Consider the following 6649-nt stretch of genomic DNA (forward strand, 5'->3'; position numbering starts at 1 on the left):
ATACAAAGATGGCCTCAATCATACTAAATACAATCCAAAACAACAAATATAGGACATATAGATTAAAGCAAATCTAAGATCACAATCATAAAAGGAGTTTATAACACACAAGAACAAAATTTGTGATTGAAAATATGCAACCACTTACTTTAAGCTCAAATCTCACTTGGTATTTGTTCAAGCTCTTTTCTATGTTCCATAAGAAAATACTTCAAGCAAGTTCAAAAAATGATTTTTAAATCTAATCAATGGAATGCCCAAAGAGAGATTTCTTGAAAATTCTTTGTTGTTTTACCAAACTTATTTAATCTAACATGCAACATGTAAGTATTTACTACCATATAACTATAAGCATTAAAGAGATATATACAAATAAACCAAACTAAACAAAATACAAACAAGAACAAAATTGCAAAAATTGAAGAAAAAAGAAACAAAAAGGAATGTTGCAAAGTGTCTAAGAAAAGAGATTTTATCCCCTTGAAGTTAGCGATCCTCCCCCACACTTAAATAATGCACGGTCCTCCGTCCATGCACATGATCCGGGGGTGAAGGACTGTGAGGCTCCACCTTCAGCTGGTGGGCTCCGGGGGCTCTGGTTCCTTTGTAGACAAATAAACAACAATTGAGGAAAAGTAAGATGTGTGTGGTATGATAAAATGCAATGTGTGTATTCTAAATGTGCGCACAATTTAGAACACAGCACATTGATCGGGTAAAACAATAACCACAAAAGCAACGACGCCAAATTTGATAATGAGAACTATTGTTAGTCTAGAATTTCACAAAATAGAATTACATCGTTGAAAGTATAGTCTAGACCAACAATTAATTCCTAAGATCAAATATTAAATCCAATACAAAATAACCGAGAGTATTTAACTCCCGGATCGTTTTTCCTAGGAGTTGCAATGAAATGTACAATTATTGGCTATGGGAGAAATCATGGAGAAATGAGAATGAAAGCAAGAGAGCAAGAAATGTAAATAGCAAGAAAGTAAATGAGCATGCAAGGAATGTAAATGGCAACTCTTTGCAAGAAGTGGATAATCTAGGTTTCCTATCCTAGTTATGGACCACAAACATGGCAATTGTGTGGAATCAATCAAAATCAGTCAATCCTCCTTGAGAATTAGTCAAAAGACGTAATTGATCTCAATCCATAAGTCCTAGTCAACTCACTAATTACTTAGTGAAGGACTAGCGTCAATGGAAACCAAACCAATTAACTATTCTCACACAATGCGGAATGGACATCCACAACTCAATTCCACCCAAAACCCCAATTTCTTAACCAAGAGTGTGAAAACTAAATATGAAAGGAATTAAACATCAAAGCAACAAACATTCAAGGAATTATAAGTCAAAGCAATAAAATTCAAAGCAATAAAATGCAAGGAAAGGAAACTTAAAGTGCAAGAAAACCCCTTGGCAAGCAATTGAGAGCTACGGTTACCTATCCTAGCCATTGACCACAAACATATGATGATTATTGAAGAGTTAATCCTACTTAGTCAACCTTACATCGAAGATAAGTCAAATAGGCATAGTTGATTTCAATCCCTAAGTCCTATGTCAACACTAAGGGGTCACATAGAGTCAAGGGAGACCAAATCAATTAACTAATATAATATATGAAACAAGAATGGACATCAATGACTCAAGGATCACCAAAGTCAACAATTTCAAGCCAAGAGTGTGGAAAAACTATGTAAAAACTAAGCCAAGCATTTTATCAAACACTTGGTGTGCATGAAAATAAAATAATATTAAAATACATTAAAATAAATTTTAAAGCTACCAAAGCAAGAAAATAACAATAACAACTAAAGAAAGCAATAAATGACATGGAAACATAAATTGCATTAAATGAAATTAAAATTGACAAAGAGTATTCATAACATGAAAAGTGACATAAAAGAGAAATTACACTACAGGATAGGCGGAGGATAGCGGATAAAAAATTTCGGCCGTTTATCTAATCGCCACAAATATCAGAAATCGCAGCAATTGACATCATGTGCCACAGAGTCTGATTGATTAGCGGCTATTTCTTGAACAAACGCCACTAATCAAGATGTTGATCCTATTATTATTATTATTATTAAAACACTAACACCATCATATATACTACTCCCCCTTTGAGAAACCCTCTTTCGTTATACACTCCCCACCAGCCCTAACCCTCAGCTCTGACTCCCTATGCTCTCCAGCCGTCGAAGCACTTGCCTCTGAACGCTCTCACCTCACGCAGCCCTCGCCTGTAGTAGCTCTCGCCGTCGAAGGTCTGCTCATCTCCTCGCGTCGCTAGAAGGCCGTTTCGGAGTTGCTGCTCGCGATGCCGTCTCTGCCCTCTTCGTGAAGCTCGGACCTGTCCTCGTCGTCATCGTCGGTTCAGATCTGCTGCTGGCTCGCCTTCTCGTCTCCAGTAAGCACTCATCCCTAATTCTTCAGTTGCGTTTTTTTTCTTGTTAATTTTCAAAATTGTTGTTGGGTTTGATTCTGACTTCTAACATAATTGCATGGATTCTGAGGTAATTCTAGTGGATATTTGATTCTGAATTAATTTATGGCTATTGGATTGAAATTTGGGATTTTCTTTTGGTTGCTGTTTTTATTCTGATTTTGCATTGGTATATTTAAAATTGTTAATTTTCATCATTGTTATTGTCTTGTATTCTATTTTTATTATGTTTTTATATATTCGAAATTGATTAGCTACAAAAGCAAATTCTATATAATCTGTAGTGTATAATACAGATAGACATTCTACTTTCCCAGTTTCAATTTTTTAGTCATTTGTGAATCTACAAAAGAAGGTGTGCATTTGACTTCAATTTTTGTGATTACGTATTAAAACTCTTTCAAATTCATATCTCTTTGTTCTCTTGAATGTGGTATAGCCATGAAAAATTGGGGGAGATGCATGCTCAATTTTAATATCTGCACAACATCTATCTTTAACAAGGAGAAAGTGATACTTGTGCTTTGTTGGGATCAAATTCATCGTGTGATTACTTTTGGATTATTCTAAATGCTCTGTGAATGCTTGTTATTGTTAGTCTTATAATAACTTTCTACATGCCTCCTTACTTTTGTTTTGAACTATCTGAAGAGGATTACTTAACTTTAGTATTCTAGTTGTTATTTCAGGGCAGGATATAATTCTAATTGGAATTTTAGTTTATTCTCACACACCTCACAAATCCATGAAAGCCATTGGTTTGGACTCTGGAGTTTGGTTTAAGCTTTATGCGTGCCAATAATTTCTTGTTTGTTGGTGTACTAAGTACTAACAATACATGTAAGCAGCACATATCTTTAATTAATTTAACTGTTTCATTTGGTGTTTGAGATTTATTGTATCAAGTTTTCTATCTCTGTTTGAGATTCTTGTTGGAAGTGTTTTAAGATCTGCATTGGCTGGTGGCCTTTCTTGTGCCCTCTCTTATGACAATACCTTGGTTTCTGCTGAGAAAATTTTTTATCCATTTGATTCTAATATCCAAGTCACATATATGATAATACAGAATTCTCAAGAAGTTTTTAGTTGAGGAATAAAAGAAATAAATGCAATAATTTTCTTAAGTATATTCCTATTAATATATTCACGTACTCCTTGAAAGAGGAGCAAAACCGCAGAGTTCCATAATTTATTTGAATTTTTTTCTTTTATCTTTTTTGGAAATTATTCTATCTTTGGAGATTTTCATTGATTGTGTAGTTTGAATACTAAATATGCTTGTTTATATGGTAAAAAATATTAAGTAACTAAGTGAAATATTTAATAAAATATTCATATTTCATTATGCACACAATTGTTCAAGTATTGATTGTGTCATCATGACCCACTGAGCCAATCAACTTATTCTTATTTTGTTGAAGACTTTTTTTTTAAATAATCCAAATTCTAATGTGTTATAAAACTAGCCAGCTAGTACAATAAAGGAGTATGATTGCATTAAAATATATAATTGCTTTAATTGATTATTTAACGGTTTGATAATTTTTATGCTTTCCTAAGCCAATAATTCTCACTTTGTTAGCTGTTTAAGTCCATTTTTAAAATGTCCATTAACCATATTCAATTATATTTTGGTTCTTTAATTTGTTTTGTACAATAAAAAAAAGAAGAAACAAGTGTTATGAGATGTTGAGAACTATGTCTTTTCTTAAGATGGAAATGTTTCCTCTATTGTTGTCTTTAGAAATTTTTTGGGCTCAGATTAATGCCATGTCTTCATGTATATTGATTCTCAAGATGGTAATGTGTTACAAGATTCTCTATCTTATTTATTATTGTGGATCATTTTCTTTAAGGTATAGCTAATCTTAATTTGGCATATTAATCTGATTCTGTTAATGTTTATTGATCTTAGTCTAGACCTGATCTATAGCATACATGATCCTTTTCTGCTTAATTGAAAATATGATATGGGTTTTTTGGATTTTTGGGCAACTAAACACAATTATATACTTTTCAGATAGTGAGGAAATCGAGATTTATTCAAAAGGGCAGTGAAACATATGTTGATAAATAGAAGGCAGTTTCTATACCAGTGCTACACTTCAAGTTTGTCATTTGTATCTGTAAGACCCAGAACTTTTAAAGGATCTTATTAGGAGCTGATTTTTAATATATTTATTATTAGAGATTTTACTTTCAGAAATTATTTAATTGAGATTGATTACAATCTCAATGAAATAATTTCTGAAAGTAAAATCTCTAATAATAAATATATTAAAAATCAGCTCCTAATAAGATCCTTCAAAAGTTCTGGGTCTTACAGTATCACTTTTTTACCTTATGATAATAGAATTTAGTTGAGACCTTCACAAATTTTACCAATCTTATTTACAAGTTTTTCTTTGACTTTTGAATCAACTTGTCTGCTCATCAAATCTTTTACATATAGGAGTGTGTGATGATTGTAGACACTTTATCCATTATAATTTAGTAATGTCACATCATTCTTTTCATTGTATTTTATATGCTGCTCATTACGGATGAATATAACGGTAGAGTTTCTCACTCATCATGTTTTTTTTGACATCTTAATTTGTTTTGTCTTCTATTTGCTTACTACTTGTTTGCTCTTATTTTTCTCTTGTTTCTCAAATTGGTGTTTCCCTTGGAATTGAGCAATCTCTTTTTTATTTCTAATTTGTGTAAAATATGATACATGCAACCTCTCTTAATAGCAGTTTCAATTAAATATGCCTTGAATAAGTACCCTGTTTATGAATAATGTAGATGGTACGTCATTCTTCTCCATCTAGTGAAATTGGAATGCTAGTTGTGGACTCTGCGATAAGCATATTGTTACTCAGAATTTTAATCTTTTATGGGGTGAAATCCATTCAAATTTTTTGGGCTTAATCCTTGGCTTGTTTAGGTGCCAGGCGGTCCAGCTAATAAACATTTGGAGCTAGACGATGTGCTTGTTCGTATCAATGGAAAAGTAAGTGTGTCATGATACACAATTTTAGTACATCACAAAATCATGTAATTTTTTCTAGTACATCACATCAGATCATTTCATATTATGTCACGTAATCATATAATTCTTTCAACAATTTTTTTTTTTAGGTTTAGTAGTAGTTTCATAAATTATGTGATGAGTTTAGTCATGACCTATGATCTTATTGGTCATATCAAATAAATCTTTTATACTTTATGGTCAATTGAACCATGTTTCATTCTTACATTATTTTCGAATGTGTATTTTACTATTGACATTTTGTTTTTAAGATATCATTATCTTGATTTTTTATTTACTTTACTCGTGATATTTTAGCCATCTTTAGGTTGTTTTTATTTATGCATTTGTCTAGATGAAGCAATATAATTGAGTAGCTTTATAAAGCCAAATTTTTTTTAATATAATTGTGAAAATTGTGGGAGTTATAAACTTCCATAGTATACATTTTTTTTAAAAACTGCATTTTGGATTGCGGCGGTTTACAAACCGCTGCAATTTTTTTAAAACATGATAACCAAATTGCGGGGGTTTTTGACCGCCAGTAAAGATGACGTCAATCCTGACACTTGTATATTGCGGCGGTTTTAAACCACCGCCAAATAAACTGCCGCAAAATATTGAATCAGCGGCGGTTATACCAGCGGTTGTTGGAAACCGCCGCGAAATCAAATGCCCACCCCAATAACCAGGGCGATTTTTTGAACTGCCGGTATTGTGTTTTGCGGCGGTTTAAAACCGCCGCTAATAGCGAAAAAAACCACCGCTAATCTTCGTTTGTGTTGTAGTGTTAAGAAGAAGAACTAAGAGAAGTAAGACAATAAAATAAAGAAACATAAATGAAACTATATTAAAACATGAATTAAAGACAGAAATTAAAGGAAATTAAACTAAACCTAACCTAATTCTAGAAAGAGAGGGGAGCTTCTCTCTCTAGAAACTAAGAGAAAACATCATAAAAGCTAACCCTAATTGCCCCCCTTCACATGGAGTGAGGCCTTCTTTCATATAGCACTCAATTAGCTTTAGAAAGCCACAAAATTGGGCCCTGGAGGCCCAGAAATCGCCCCCAGCGATTTACAATAAAATGAGTCACGCGCTGGGACGTGTGCGGACGCACAGGTGTGTGCGTACGCACACATGCTGATTTTCCTCTTGTGTGTACGTAC

The 6649-nt window shown here is 33.0% G+C and overlaps 1 long non-coding RNA gene across 1 annotated transcript; it reads left to right on the forward strand.

The window, feature by feature from the left end:
* Nucleotides 1–1944: 1944 nt before the first annotated feature.
* On the forward strand, nucleotides 1945–5778 carry LOC112784892 (uncharacterized). Its single transcript, XR_003194098.3, has 2 exons — nucleotides 1945–2428; nucleotides 5397–5778. It is a non-coding gene; the product is annotated as an uncharacterized lncRNA (long non-coding RNA).
* The last annotated feature ends 871 nt before the right edge of the window (nucleotides 5779–6649 follow it).

Source organism: Arachis hypogaea, chromosome 20, assembly GCF_003086295.3.
Source record: "Arachis hypogaea cultivar Tifrunner chromosome 20, arahy.Tifrunner.gnm2.J5K5, whole genome shotgun sequence".
In the NCBI taxonomy this organism is placed as follows: Eukaryota; Viridiplantae; Streptophyta; class Magnoliopsida; order Fabales; family Fabaceae; genus Arachis; species Arachis hypogaea.